We start from the raw sequence: 16,538 nt of genomic DNA on the forward strand, positions 1-16,538 counted from the left end.
TCTTATGATGTTTCTTTTTCTGTGTGACTTATTTCAGTTAGAATCATCGTACCTGCATCCACTCATTATGCTGCTACGGGCCTGATGACATAGATTTCATTGCTGAGTGATACTGCATTGTACGTAAGTACCACAACTTCTTTATCCATTTTTCACTTTCTGCGATATTGAACTTGTACCGTAAACCAGGTTCTTGTAAACAGAGCCGTCCCAACCTTTGGGGTGGCTGTGTCTTTTGATTTTAATTTCCCTAAGCTATAGGACCATAAGTGGAAGTGCCCTAGGCTCTGTTGCTTTGTTTTTTAGATGTTTCAGGAAACACCATACACTTCTCCCGAGTGGCTGTTGGCAATTTACATCCCGCCCATCAGCATAACAAGGCTCCCAGTTCTCCATGGCCTGTCCTGCCTTTCTGGATTTTACACTTTTTTCAGATGGCCCTTTTGACCGGGGGGAAGTGAGACTTCATTGTAGTGCAGATTTCCTTTGCAAGCTTGCTTGGTTGGCCAAAAAGGGCGTATGCGTTTTTTCCGGAATATATTCAGGAAAAAACGCATACGCCCTTTTTGGCCAAGTGCATCATTGTGGACGTTCTGCCTCTTTTCCTATGCTTTAAATGCAATTCCAGTCTACCTCCTGAAATCGGTTTCCTGCAATTCTGCCCCGCTTTCAAGTCCTCTTGGCAGCCTTACTTCAGTATATTTTTGGACGATAGCTGTCATTTATAACTCTGCAGGTTTGTGAATTACAGTGCCCCTGAGCTCCTTTCTTCAACTCGCTTTCTCGTGAGCTGGCCGCAACACCGCAGGATGGCTTCAGGCCCTAATCTGGTTCCGGCACGGCACGCTGAGCCTTTGGTTAATTCCTCTTCCTGGTGGGAAATGAGAGTTAAATTTGCCCGTCCAGACACCTCCAGCTAGTCTGTCATTGGTTCTCCCTATTCCTGTTCATCTTCCGCAGAAATTGCAAACTGGGCCAAACAGGAGGTTAAAGGCACTGACTCTCCAAGTCGGGAGAGTGTTAGTAAAGCGTCTGGAATGTTGCACCCGAGTACCAGGGGACGAAAACTGACACATATTGGAACACGTCTCCCGATCACACGGTTGATCATACTCTGGGTTCCACATGCATGTTTTAGCTGAAGGAAGAATACCTTAAACCTGGAGAGTTGAGACCCGTGGAATGGGTACCATGCAATATGACTTCAAAGGGTCTTCATTTGCTCACCGAACCTCTCCAATCCTATCACTGCTGCGTTTATGCCCCTGCACACACGCTTGATTCTCTTTCAGAGACATAGCAATCCATAGGTTTTAAGATACTTCCTAGTCAGGTACACTCTTAGGCATTTAATATGGGGTGTTGAGTCCATTTCGTTGAGCAAGGAGTAGCTCTTGTCTATTCCATATTTGGCTTAAGGAACTTTATCTGTGCTCATTTCAATCTCTGGTTTTATGCAGCACCCCAACTCACCTTTCCCCTTAAGCAAGCATAAGTTGGGTTTCTAAATTTGAGACCCTGTTCTGTTTTGTAATTCAGTTCCTGTGTAGCCAAGGTTACATTCCGTGTATTAGTGATATCTTATGATGTTTCTTTTTCTGTGTGACTTATTTCAGTTAGAATCATCGTACCTGAATCCACTCATTATGCTGCTACGGGCCTGATGACATAGATTTCATTGCTGAGTGATACTGCATTGTACGTAAGTACCACAACTTCTTTATCCATTTTTCACTTTCTGCGATATTGAACTTGTACCGTAAACCAGGTTCTTGTAAACAGAGCCGTCCCAACCTTTGGGGTGGCTGTGTCTTTTTGATTTTAATTTCCCTAAGCTATAGGACCATAAGTGGAAGTGCCCTAGGCTCTGTTGCTTTGTTTTTTAGATGTTTCAGGAAACACCATACACTTCTCCCGAGTGGCTGTTGGCAATTTACATCCCGCCCATCAGCATAACAAGGCTCCCAGTTCTCCATGGCCTGTCCTGCCTTTCTGGATTTTACACTTTTTTCAGATGGCCCTTTTGACCGGGGGGAAGTGAGACTTCATTGTAGTGCAGATTTCCTTTGCAAGCTTGCTTGGTTGGCCAAAAAGGGCGTATGCGTTTTTTCCTGAATATATTCAGGAAAAAACGCATACGCCCTTTTTGGCCAAGTGCATCATTGTGGACGTTCTGCCTCTTTTCCTATGCTTTAAATGCAATTCCAGTCTACCTCCTGAAATCGGTTTCCTGCAAATCTGCCCCGCTTTCAAGTCCTCTTGGCAGCCTTACTTCAGTATATTTTTGGACGATAGCTGTCATTTATAACTGTGCAGGTTTGTGAATTACAGTGCCCCTGAGCTCCTTTCTTCAAGTCGCTTTCTCGTGAGCTGGCCGCAACACCGCAGGATGGCTTCAGGCCCTAATCTGGTTCCGGCACGGCACGTTGAGCCTTTGGTTAATTCCTCTTCCTGGTGGGAAATGAGAGTTAAATTTGCCCGTCCAACACCTCCAGCTGGTCTGTCATTGGTTCTCCCTATTCCTGTTCATCTTCCGCAGAAATTGCAAACTGGGCCAAACAGGAGGTTAAAGGCACTGACTCTCGAAGTCGGGAGAGTGTTAGTAAAGCGTCTGGAATGTTGCACCCGAGTACCAGGGGACGAAAACTGACACATATTGGAACAAGTCTCCCAATCACACGGTTGATCATACTCTGGGTTCCACATGCATGTTTTAGCTGAAGGAAGAATACCTTAAACCTGGAGAGTTGAGACCCGTGGAATGGGTACCATGCAATATGACTTCAAAGGGTCTTCATTTGCTCACCGAACCTCTCCAATCCTATCACTGCTGCGTTTATGCCCCTGCACACACGCTTGATTCTCTTTCGGAGACATAGCAATCCATAGGTTTTAAGATAATTCCTAGTCAGGTATATTCTTAGGTGTTTAATATGGGGTGTTGAATCCATTTCGTTGAGCAAGGAGTAGCTCTTGTCTATTCCATATTTGGCTTAAGGAACTTTATCTGTGCTCATTTCAATCTCTGGTTTTATGCAGCACCCCAACTCACCTTTCCCCTTAAGCAAGCATAAGTTGGGTTTCTAAATTTGAGACCCTGTTCTGTTTTGGAATTCAGTTCCTGTGTAGCCAAGTTTCCATTCCGTGTATTAGTGATATCTTATGATGTTTCTTTTTCTGTGTGACTTATTTCAGTTAGAATCATCATACCTGAATCCACTCATTATGCTGCTACGGGCCTGATGACATAGATTTCATTGCTGAGTGATATTGCATTGTACGTAAGTACCACAACTTCTTTATCCATTTTTCACTTTCTGCGATATTGAACTTGTACCGTAAACCAGGTTCTTGTAAACAGAGCCGTCCCAACTTTTGGGGTGGCTGTGTCTTTTTGATTTTAATTTCCCTAAGCTATAGGACCATAAGTGGAAGTGCCCTAGGCTCTGTTGCTTTGTTTTTTAGATGTTTCAGGAAACACCATACACTTCTCCCGAGTGGCTGTTGGCAATTTACATCCCGCCCATCAGCATAACAAGGCTCCCAGTTCTCCATGGCCTGTCCTGCCTTTCTGGATTTTACACTTTTTTCAGATGGCCCTTTTGACAGGGGGGAAGTGAGACTTCATTGTAGTGCAGATTTCCTTTGCAAGCTTGCTTGGTTGGCCAAAAAGGGCGTATGCGTTTTTTCCTGAATATATTCAGGAAAAAACGCATACGCCCTTTTTGGCCAAGTGCATCATTGTGGACGTTCTGCCTCTTTTCCTATGCTTTAAATGCAATTCCAGTCTACCTCCTGAAATCGGTTTCCTGCAATTCTGCCCCGCTTTCAAGTCCTCTTGGCAGCCTTACTTCAGTATATTTTTGGACGATAGCTGTCATTTATAACTCTGCAGGTTTGTGAATTACAGTGCCCCTGAGCTCCTTTCTTCAACTCGCTTTCTCGTGAGCTGGCCGCAACACCGTAGGATTGCTTCGGGCCCTAATCTGGTTCCGGCACGGCACGCTGAGCCTTTGGTTAATTCCTCTTCCTGGTGGGAAATGAGAGTTAAATTTGCCCGTCCAGACACCTCCAGCTAGTCTGTCATTGGTTCTCCCTATTCCTGTTCATCTTCCGCAGAAATTGCAAACTGGGCCAAACAGGAGGTTAAAGGCACTGACTCTCCAAGTCGGGAGAGTGTTAGTAAAGCGTCTGGAATGTTGCACCCGAGTACCAGGGGAAGAAAACTGAGACATATTGGAACACGTCTCCCGATCACACGGTTGATCATACTCTGGGTTCCACATGCATGTTTTAGCTGAAGGAAGAATACCTTAAACCTGGAGAGTTGAGACCCGTGGAATGGGTACCATGCAATATGACTTCAAAGGGTCTTCATTTGCTCACCGAACCTCTCCAGTCCTATCACTGCTGCGTTTATGCCCCTGTACACACGCTTGATTCTCTTTTGGAGACATAGCAATCCATAGGTTTTAAGATACTTCCTAGTCAGGTACATTCTTAGGCGTTTAATATGGGGTGTTGAGTCCATTTCGTTGAGCAAGGAGTAGCTCTTGTCTATTACATATTTGGCTTAAGGAACTTTATCTGTGCTCATTTCAATCTCTGGTTTTATGCAGCACCCCAACTCACCTTTCCCCTTAAGCAAGCATAAGTTGGGTTTCTAAATTTGAGACCCTGTTCTGTTTTGGAATTCAGTTCCTATGTAGCCAAGTTTACATTCCGTGTATTAGTGATATCTTATGATGTTTCTTTTTCTGTGTGACTTATTTCAGTTAGAATCATCATACCTGAATCCACTCATTATGCTGCTACGGGCCTGATGACATAGATTTCCTTGCTGAGTGATACTGCATTGTACGTAAGTACCACAACTTCTTTAACCATTTTTCACTTTCTGCGATATTGAACTTGTACCGTAAACCAGGTTCTTGTAAACAGAGCCGTCCCAACCTTTGGGGTGGCTGTGTCTTTTTGATTTTAATTTCCCTAAGCTATAGGACCATAAGTGGAAGTGCCCTAGGCTCTGTTGCTTTGTTTTTTAGATGTTTCAGGAAACACCATACACTTCTCCCGAGTGGCTGTTGGCAATTTACATCCCGCCCATCAGCATAACAAGGCTCCCAGTTCTCCATGGCCTGTCCTGCCTTTCTGGATTTTACACTTTTTTCAGATGGCCCTTTTGACCGGGGGGAAGTGAGACTTCATTGTAGTGCAGATTTCCTTTGCAAGCTTGCTTGGTTGGCCAAAAAGGGCGTATGCGTTTTTTCCTGAATATATTCAGGAAAAAACGCATACGCCCTTTTTGGCCAAGTGCATCATTGTGGACCTTCTGCCTCTTTTCCTATGCTTTAAATGCAATTCCAGTCTACCTCCTGAAATCGGTTTCCTGCAATTCTGCCCCGCTTTCAAGTCCTCTTGGCAGCCTTACTTCAGTATATTTTTGGACGATAGCTGTCATTTATAACTCTGCAGGTTTGTGAATTACAGTGCCCCTGAGCTCCTTTCTTCAACTCGCTTTCTCGTGAGCTGGCCGCAACACCGTAGGATTGCTTCGGGCCCTAATCTGGTTCCGGCACGGCACGCTGAGACTTTGGTTAATTCCTCTTCCTGGTGGGAAATGAGAGTTAAATTTGCCCGTCCAGACACCTCCAGCTAGTCTGTCATTGGTTCTCCCTATTCCTGTTCATCTTCCGCAGAAATTGCAAACTGGGCCAAACAGGAGGTTAAAGGCACTGACTCTCCAAGTCGGGAGAGTGTTAGTAAAGCGTCTGGAATGTTGCACCCGAGTACCAGGGGAAGAAAACTGAGACATATTGGAACACGTCTCCCGATCACACGGTTGATCATAATCTGGGTTCCACATGCATGTTTTAGCTGAAGGAAGAATACCTTAAACCTGGAGAGTTGAGACCCGTGGAATGGGTACCATGCAATATGACTTCAAAGGGTCTTCATTTGCTCACCGAACCTCTCCAGTCCTATCACTGCTGCGTTTATGCCCCTGTACACACGCTTGATTCTCTTTTGGAGACATAGCAATCCATAGGTTTTAAGATACTTCCTAGTCAGGTACACTCTTAGGCATTTAATATTGGGTGTTGAGTCCATTTCGTTGAGCAAGGAGTAGCTCTTGTCTATTCCATATTTGGCTTAAGGAACTTTATCTGTGCTCATATCAATCTCTGGTTTTATGCAGCACCCCAACTCACCTTTCCCCTTAAGCAAGCATAAGTTGGGTTTCTAAATTTGAGACCCTGTTCTGTTTTGTAATTTAGTTCCTGTGTAGCCAAGGTTACATTCCGTGTATTAGTGATATCTTATGATGTTTCTTTTTCTGTGTGACTTATTTCAGTTAGAATCATCGTACCTGCATCCACTCATTATGCTGCTACGGGCCTGATGACATAGATTTCATTGCTGAGTGATACTGCATTGTACGTAAGTACCACAACTTCTTTATCCATTTTTCACTTTCTGCGATATTGAACTTGTACCGTAAACCAGGTTCTTGTAAACAGAGCCGTCCCAACCTTTGGGGTGGCTGTGTCTTTTGATTTTAATTTCCCTAAGCTATAGGACCATAAGTGGAAGTGCCCTAGGCTCTGTTGCTTTGTTTTTTAGATGTTTCAGGAAACACCATACACTTCTCCCGAGTGGCTGTTGGCAATTTACATCCCGCCCATCAGCATAACAAGGCTCCCAGTTCTCCATGGCCTGTCCTGCCTTTCTGGATTTTACACTTTTTTCAGATGGCCCTTTTGACCGGGGGGAAGTGAGACTTCATTGTAGTGCAGATTTCCTTTGCAAGCTTGCTTGGTTGGCCAAAAAGGGCGTATGCGTTTTTTCCTGAATATATTCAGGAAAAAACGCATACGCCCTTTTTGGCCAAGTGCATCATTGTGGACGTTCTGCCTCTTTTCCTATGCTTTAAATGCAATTCCAGTCTACCTCCTGAAATCGGTTTCCTGCAATTCTGCCCCGCTTTCAAGTCCTCTTGGCAGCCTTACTTCAGTATATTTTTGGACGATAGCTGTCATTTATAACTCTGCAGGTTTGTGAATTACAGTGCCCCTGAGCTCCTTTCTTCAACTCGCTTTCTCGTGAGCTGGCCGCAACACCGCAGGATGGCTTCAGGCCCTAATCTGGTTCCGGCACGGCACGCTGAGCCTTTGGTTAATTCCTCTTCCTGGTGGGAAATGAGAGTTAAATTTGCCCGTCCAGACACCTCCAGCTAGTCTCTCATTGGTTCTCCCTATTCCTGTTCATCTTCCGCAGAAATTGCAAACTGGGCCAAACAGGAGGTTAAAGGCACTGACTCTCCAAGTCGGGAGAGTGTTAGTAAAGCGTCTGGAATGTTGCACCCGAGTATCAGGGGACGAAAACTGAGACATATTGGAACACGTCTCCCGATCACACGGTTGATCATACTCTGGGTTCCACATGCATGTTTTAGCTGAAGGAAGAATACCTTAAACCTGGAGAGTTGAGACCCGTGGAATGGGTACCATGCAATATGACTTCAAAGGGTCTTCATTTGCTCACCGAACCTCTCCAATCCTATCACTGCTGCGTTTATGCCCCTGTACACACACTTGATTCTCTTTCGGAGACATAGCAATCCATAGGTTTTAAGATACTTCCTAGTCAGGTACACTCTTAGGCATTTAATATGGGGTGTTGAGTCCATTTCGTTGAGCAAGGAGTAGCTCTTGTCTATTCCATATTTGGCTTAAGGAACTTTATCTGTGCTCATATCAATCTCTGGTTTTATGCAGCACCCCAACTCACCTTTCCCCTTAAGCAAGCATAAGTTGGGTTTCTAAATTTGAGACCCTGTTCTGTTTTGTAATTCAGTTCCTGTGTAGCCAAGGTTGCATTCCGTGTATTAGTGATATCTTATGATGTTTCTTTTTCTGTGTGACTTATTTCAGTTAGAATCATCGTACCTGCATCCACTCATTATGCTGCTACGGGCCTGATGACATAGATTTCATTGCTGAGTGATACTGCATTGTACGTAAGTACCACAACTTCTTTATCCATTTTTCACTTTCTGCGATATTGAACTTGTACCGTAAACCAGGTTCTTGTAAACAGAGCCGTCCCAACCTTTGGGGTGGCTGTGTCTTTTGATTTTAATTTCCCTAAGCTATAGGACCATAAGTGGAAGTGCCCTAGGCTCTGTTGCTTTGTTTTTTAGATGTTTCAGGAAACACCATACACTTCTCCCGAGTGGCTGTTGGCAATTTACATCCCGCCCATCAGCATAACAAGGCTCCCAGTTCTCCATGGCCTGTCCTGCCTTTCTGGATTTTACACTTTTTTCAGATGGCCCTTTTGACCGGGGGGAAGTGAGACTTCATTGTAGTGCAGATTTCCTTTGCAAGCTTGCTTGGTTGGCCAAAAAGGGCGTATGCGTTTTTTCCGGAATATATTCAGGAAAAAACGCATACGCCCTTTTTGGCCAAGTGCATCATTGTGGACGTTCTGCCTCTTTTCCTATGCTTTAAATGCAATTCCAGTCTACCTCCTGAAATCGGTTTCCTGCAATTCTGCCCCGCTTTCAAGTCCTCTTGGCAGCCTTACTTCAGTATATTTTTGGACGATAGCTGTCATTTATAACTCTGCAGGTTTGTGAATTACAGTGCCCCTGAGCTCCTTTCTTCAACTCGCTTTCTCGTGAGCTGGCCGCAACACCGCAGGATGGCTTCAGGCCCTAATCTGGTTCCGGCACGGCACGCTGAGCCTTTGGTTAATTCCTCTTCCTGGTGGGAAATGAGAGTTAAATTTGCCCGTCCAGACACCTCCAGCTAGTCTGTCATTGGTTCTCCCTATTCCTGTTCATCTTCCGCAGAAATTGCAAACTGGGCCAAACAGGAGGTTAAAGGCACTGACTCTCCAAGTCGGGAGAGTGTTAGTAAAGCGTCTGGAATGTTGCACCCGAGTACCAGGGGACGAAAACTGACACATATTGGAACACGTCTCCCGATCACACGGTTGATCATACTCTGGGTTCCACATGCATGTTTTAGCTGAAGGAAGAATACCTTAAACCTGGAGAGTTGAGACCCGTGGAATGGGTACCATGCAATATGACTTCAAAGGGTCTTCATTTGCTCACCGAACCTCTCCAATCCTATCACTGCTGCGTTTATGCCCCTGCACACACGCTTGATTCTCTTTCAGAGACATAGCAATCCATAGGTTTTAAGATACTTCCTAGTCAGGTACACTCTTAGGCATTTAATATGGGGTGTTGAGTCCATTTCGTTGAGCAAGGAGTAGCTCTTGTCTATTCCATATTTGGCTTAAGGAACTTTATCTGTGCTCATTTCAATCTCTGGTTTTATGCAGCACCCCAACTCACCTTTCCCCTTAAGCAAGCATAAGTTGGGTTTCTAAATTTGAGACCCTGTTCTGTTTTGTAATTCAGTTCCTGTGTAGCCAAGGTTACATTCCGTGTATTAGTGATATCTTATGATGTTTCTTTTTCTGTGTGACTTATTTCAGTTAGAATCATCGTACCTGAATCCACTCATTATGCTGCTACGGGCCTGATGACATAGATTTCATTGCTGAGTGATACTGCATTGTACGTAAGTACCACAACTTCTTTATCCATTTTTCACTTTCTGCGATATTGAACTTGTACCGTAAACCAGGTTCTTGTAAACAGAGCCGTCCCAACCTTTGGGGTGGCTGTGTCTTTTTGATTTTAATTTCCCTAAGCTATAGGACCATAAGTGGAAGTGCCCTAGGCTCTGTTGCTTTGTTTTTTAGATGTTTCAGGAAACACCATACACTTCTCCCGAGTGGCTGTTGGCAATTTACATCCCGCCCATCAGCATAACAAGGCTCCCAGTTCTCCATGGCCTGTCCTGCCTTTCTGGATTTTACACTTTTTTCAGATGGCCCTTTTGACCGGGGGGAAGTGAGACTTCATTGTAGTGCAGATTTCCTTTGCAAGCTTGCTTGGTTGGCCAAAAAGGGCGTATGCGTTTTTTCCTGAATATATTCAGGAAAAAACGCATACGCCCTTTTTGGCCAAGTGCATCATTGTGGACGTTCTGCCTCTTTTCCTATGCTTTAAATGCAATTCCAGTCTACCTCCTGAAATCGGTTTCCTGCAAATCTGCCCCGCTTTCAAGTCCTCTTGGCAGCCTTACTTCAGTATATTTTTGGACGATAGCTGTCATTTATAACTGTGCAGGTTTGTGAATTACAGTGCCCCTGAGCTCCTTTCTTCAAGTCGCTTTCTCGTGAGCTGGCCGCAACACCGCAGGATGGCTTCAGGCCCTAATCTGGTTCCGGCACGGCACGTTGAGCCTTTGGTTAATTCCTCTTCCTGGTGGGAAATGAGAGTTAAATTTGCCCGTCCAACACCTCCAGCTGGTCTGTCATTGGTTCTCCCTATTCCTGTTCATCTTCCGCAGAAATTGCAAACTGGGCCAAACAGGAGGTTAAAGGCACTGACTCTCGAAGTCGGGAGAGTGTTAGTAAAGCGTCTGGAATGTTGCACCCGAGTACCAGGGGACGAAAACTGACACATATTGGAACAAGTCTCCCAATCACACGGTTGATCATACTCTGGGTTCCACATGCATGTTTTAGCTGAAGGAAGAATACCTTAAACCTGGAGAGTTGAGACCCGTGGAATGGGTACCATGCAATATGACTTCAAAGGGTCTTCATTTGCTCACCGAACCTCTCCAATCCTATCACTGCTGCGTTTATGCCCCTGCACACACGCTTGATTCTCTTTCGGAGACATAGCAATCCATAGGTTTTAAGATAATTCCTAGTCAGGTATATTCTTAGGTGTTTAATATGGGGTGTTGAATCCATTTCGTTGAGCAAGGAGTAGCTCTTGTCTATTCCATATTTGGCTTAAGGAACTTTATCTGTGCTCATTTCAATCTCTGGTTTTATGCAGCACCCCAACTCACCTTTCCCCTTAAGCAAGCATAAGTTGGGTTTCTAAATTTGAGACCCTGTTCTGTTTTGGAATTCAGTTCCTGTGTAGCCAAGTTTCCATTCCGTGTATTAGTGATATCTTATGATGTTTCTTTTTCTGTGTGACTTATTTCAGTTAGAATCATCATACCTGAATCCACTCATTATGCTGCTACGGGCCTGATGACATAGATTTCATTGCTGAGTGATATTGCATTGTACGTAAGTACCACAACTTCTTTATCCATTTTTCACTTTCTGCGATATTGAACTTGTACCGTAAACCAGGTTCTTGTAAACAGAGCCGTCCCAACTTTTGGGGTGGCTGTGTCTTTTTGATTTTAATTTCCCTAAGCTATAGGACCATAAGTGGAAGTGCCCTAGGCTCTGTTGCTTTGTTTTTTAGATGTTTCAGGAAACACCATACACTTCTCCCGAGTGGCTGTTGGCAATTTACATCCCGCCCATCAGCATAACAAGGCTCCCAGTTCTCCATGGCCTGTCCTGCCTTTCTGGATTTTACACTTTTTTCAGATGGCCCTTTTGACAGGGGGGAAGTGAGACTTCATTGTAGTGCAGATTTCCTTTGCAAGCTTGCTTGGTTGGCCAAAAAGGGCGTATGCGTTTTTTCCTGAATATATTCAGGAAAAAACGCATACGCCCTTTTTGGCCAAGTGCATCATTGTGGACGTTCTGCCTCTTTTCCTATGCTTTAAATGCAATTCCAGTCTACCTCCTGAAATCGGTTTCCTGCAATTCTGCCCCGCTTTCAAGTCCTCTTGGCAGCCTTACTTCAGTATATTTTTGGACGATAGCTGTCATTTATAACTCTGCAGGTTTGTGAATTACAGTGCCCCTGAGCTCCTTTCTTCAACTCGCTTTCTCGTGAGCTGGCCGCAACACCGTAGGATTGCTTCGGGCCCTAATCTGGTTCCGGCACGGCACGCTGAGCCTTTGGTTAATTCCTCTTCCTGGTGGGAAATGAGAGTTAAATTTGCCCGTCCAGACACCTCCAGCTAGTCTGTCATTGGTTCTCCCTATTCCTGTTCATCTTCCGCAGAAATTGCAAACTGGGCCAAACAGGAGGTTAAAGGCACTGACTCTCCAAGTCGGGAGAGTGTTAGTAAAGCGTCTGGAATGTTGCACCCGAGTACCAGGGGAAGAAAACTGAGACATATTGGAACACGTCTCCCGATCACACGGTTGATCATACTCTGGGTTCCACATGCATGTTTTAGCTGAAGGAAGAATACCTTAAACCTGGAGAGTTGAGACCCGTGGAATGGGTACCATGCAATATGACTTCAAAGGGTCTTCATTTGCTCACCGAACCTCTCCAGTCCTATCACTGCTGCGTTTATGCCCCTGTACACACGCTTGATTCTCTTTTGGAGACATAGCAATCCATAGGTTTTAAGATACTTCCTAGTCAGGTACATTCTTAGGCGTTTAATATGGGGTGTTGAGTCCATTTCGTTGAGCAAGGAGTAGCTCTTGTCTATTACATATTTGGCTTAAGGAACTTTATCTGTGCTCATTTCAATCTCTGGTTTTATGCAGCACCCCAACTCACCTTTCCCCTTAAGCAAGCATAAGTTGGGTTTCTAAATTTGAGACCCTGTTCTGTTTTGGAATTCAGTTCCTATGTAGCCAAGTTTACATTCCGTGTATTAGTGATATCTTATGATGTTTCTTTTTCTGTGTGACTTATTTCAGTTAGAATCATCATACCTGAATCCACTCATTATGCTGCTACGGGCCTGATGACATAGATTTCCTTGCTGAGTGATACTGCATTGTACGTAAGTACCACAACTTCTTTATCCATTTTTCACTTTCTGCGATATTGAACTTGTACCGTAAACCAGGTTCTTGTAAACAGAGCCGTCCCAACCTTTGGGGTGGCTGTGTCTTTTTGATTTTAATTTCCCTAAGCTATAGGACCATAAGTGGAAGTGCCCTAGGCTCTGTTGCTTTGTTTTTTAGATGTTTCAGGAAACACCATACACTTCTCCCGAGTGGCTGTTGGCAATTTACATCCCGCCCATCAGCATAACAAGGCTCCCAGTTCTCCATGGCCTGTCCTGCCTTTCTGGATTTTACACTTTTTTCAGATGGCCCTTTTGACCGGGGGGAAGTGAGACTTCATTGTAGTGCAGATTTCCTTTGCAAGCTTGCTTGGTTGGCCAAAAAGGGCGTATGCGTTTTTTCCTGAATATATTCAGGAAAAAACGCATACGCCCTTTTTGGCCAAGTGCATCATTGTGGACCTTCTGCCTCTTTTCCTATGCTTTAAATGCAATTCCAGTCTACCTCCTGAAATCGGTTTCCTGCAATTCTGCCCCGCTTTCAAGTCCTCTTGGCAGCCTTACTTCAGTATATTTTTGGACGATAGCTGTCATTTATAACTCTGCAGGTTTGTGAATTACAGTGCCCCTGAGCTCCTTTCTTCAACTCGCTTTCTCGTGAGCTGGCCGCAACACCGTAGGATTGCTTCGGGCCCTAATCTGGTTCCGGCACGGCACGCTGAGACTTTGGTTAATTCCTCTTCCTGGTGGGAAATGAGAGTTAAATTTGCCCGTCCAGACACCTCCAGCTAGTCTGTCATTGGTTCTCCCTATTCCTGTTCATCTTCCGCAGAAATTGCAAACTGGGCCAAACAGGAGGTTAAAGGCACTGACTCTCCAAGTCGGGAGAGTGTTAGTAAAGCGTCTGGAATGTTGCACCCGAGTACCAGGGGAAGAAAACTGAGACATATTGGAACACGTCTCCCGATCACACGGTTGATCATAATCTGGGTTCCACATGCATGTTTTAGCTGAAGGAAGAATACCTTAAACCTGGAGAGTTGAGACCCGTGGAATGGGTACCATGCAATATGACTTCAAAGGGTCTTCATTTGCTCACCGAACCTCTCCAGTCCTATCACTGCTGCGTTTATGCCCCTGTACACACGCTTGATTCTCTTTTGGAGACATAGCAATCCATAGGTTTTAAGATACTTCCTAGTCAGGTACATTCTTAGGCGTTTAATATGGGGTGTTGAGTCCATTTCGTTGAGCAAGGAGTAGCTCTTGTCTATTCCATATTTGGCTTAAGGAACTTTATCTGTGCTCATTTCAATCTCTGGTTTTATGCAGCACCCCAACTCACCTTTCCCCTTAAGCAAGCATAAGTTGGGTTTCTAAATTTGAGACCCTGTTCTGTTTTGGAATTCAGTTCCTATGTAGCCAAGTTTACATTCCGTGTATTAGTGATATCTTATGATGTTTCTTTTTCTGTGTGACTTATTTCAGTTAGAATCATCATACCTGAATCCACTCATTATGCTGCTACGGGCCTGATGACATAGATTTCATTGCTGAGTGATACTGCATTGTACGTAAGTACCACAACTTCTTTATCCATTTTTCACTTTCTGCGATATTGAACTTGTACCGTAAACCAGGTTCTTGTAAACAGAGCCGTCCCAACCTTTGGGGTGGCTGTGTCTTCTTGATTTTAATTTCCCTAAGCTATAGGACCATAAGTGGAAGTGCCCTAGGCTCTGTTGCTTTGTTTTTTAGATGTTTCAGGAAACACCATACACTTCTCCCGAGTGGCTGTTGGCAATTTACATCCCGCCCATCAGCATAACAAGGCTCCCAGTTCTCCATGGCCTGTCCTGCCTTTCTGGATTTTACACTTTTTTCAGATGGCCCTTTTGACCGGGGGGAAGTGAGACTTCATTGTAGTGCAGATTTCCTTTGCAAGCTTGCTTGGTTGGCCAAAAAGGGCGTATGCGTTTTTTCCTGAATATATTCAGGAAAAAACGCATACGCCCTTTTTGGCCAAGTGCATCATTGTGGACGTTCTGCCTCTTTTCCTATGCTTTAAATGCAATTCCAGTCTACCTCCTGAAATCGGTTTCCTGCAATTCTGCCCCGCTTTCAAGTCCTCTTGGCAGCCTTACTTCAGTATATTTTTGGACGATAGCTGTCATTTATAACTCTGCAGGTTTGTGAATTACAGTGCCCCTGAGCTCCTTTCTTCAACTCGCTTTCTCGTGAGCTGGCCGCAACACCGCAGGATGGCTTCAGGCCCTAATCTGGTTCCGGCACGGCACGCTGAGCCTTTGGTTAATTCCCCTTCCTGGTGGGAATTGAGAGTTAAATTTGCCCGTCCAGACACCTCCAGCTAGTCTGTCATTGGTTCTCCCTATTCCTGTTCATCTTCCGCAGAAACTGCAAACTGGGCCAAACAGGAGGTTAAAGGCACTGACTCTCCAAGTCAGGAGAGTGTTAGTAAAGCGTCTGGAATGTTTCACCCGAGTACCAGGGGACTAAAACGGACACATATTGGAACACGTCTCCCGATCACACGGTTGATCATAATCTGGGTTCCACATGCATGTTTTAGCTGAAGGAAGAATACCTTAAACCTGGAGAGTTGAGACCCGTGGAATGGGTACCATGCAATATGATTTCAAAGGGTCTTCATTTGCTCACCGAACCTCTCCAATCCTATCACTGCTGCGTTTATGCCCCTGTACACACGCTTGATTCTCTTTCGGAGACATAGCAATCCATAGGTTTTAAGATACTTCCTAGTCAGGTACATACTTAGGCGTTTAATATGGGGTGTTGAGTCCATTTTGTTGAGCAAGGAGTAGCTCTTGTCTATTCCATATTTGGCTTAAGGAACTTTATCTGTGCTCATTTCAATCTCTGGTTTTATGCAGCACCCCAACTCACCTTTCCCCTTAAGCAAGCATAAGTTGGTTTTCTAAATTTGAGACCCTGTTCTGTTTTGTAATTCAGTTCCTGTGTAGCCAAGTTTACATTCCGTGTATTAGTGATATCTTATGATGTTTCTTTTTCTGTGTGACTTATTTCAGTTAGAATCATCATACCTGAATCCACTCATTATGCTGCTACGGGCCTGATGACATAGATTTCATTGCTGAGTGATACTGCATTGTACGTAAGTACCACAACTTCTTTATCCATTTTTCACTTTCTGCGATATTGAACTTGTACCGTAACCAGGTTCTTGTAAACAGAGCCGTCCCAACCTTTGGGGTGGCTGTGTCTTTTTGATTTTAATTTCCCTAAGCTATAGGACCATAAGTGGAAGTGCCCTAGGCTCTGTTGCTTTGTTTTTTAGATGTTTCAGGAAACACCATACACTTCTCCCGAGTGGCTGTTGGCAATTTACATCCCGCCCATCAGCATAACAAGGCTCCCAGTTCTCCATGGCCTGTCCTGCCTTTCTGGATTTTACACTTTTTTCAGATGGCCCTTTTGACCGGGGGGAAGTGAGACTTCATTGTAGTGCAGATTTCCTTTGCAAGCTTGCTTGGTTGGCCAAAAAGGGCGTATGCGTTTTTTCCTGAATATATTCAGGAAAAAACGCATACGCCCTTTTTGGCCAAGTGCATCATTGTGGACGTTCTGCCTCTTTTCCTATGCTTTAAATGCAATTCCAGTCTACCTCCTGAAATCGGTTTCCTGCAATTCTGCCCCGCTTTCAAGTCCTCTTGGCAGCCTTACTTCAGTATATTTTTGGACGATAGCTGTCATTTATAACTCTGCAGGTTTGTG

This window comes from Lagenorhynchus albirostris, unplaced genomic scaffold (assembly GCF_949774975.1).
Source record: "Lagenorhynchus albirostris unplaced genomic scaffold, mLagAlb1.1 scaffold_97, whole genome shotgun sequence".
Taxonomy (NCBI): domain Eukaryota; kingdom Metazoa; phylum Chordata; class Mammalia; order Artiodactyla; family Delphinidae; genus Lagenorhynchus; species Lagenorhynchus albirostris.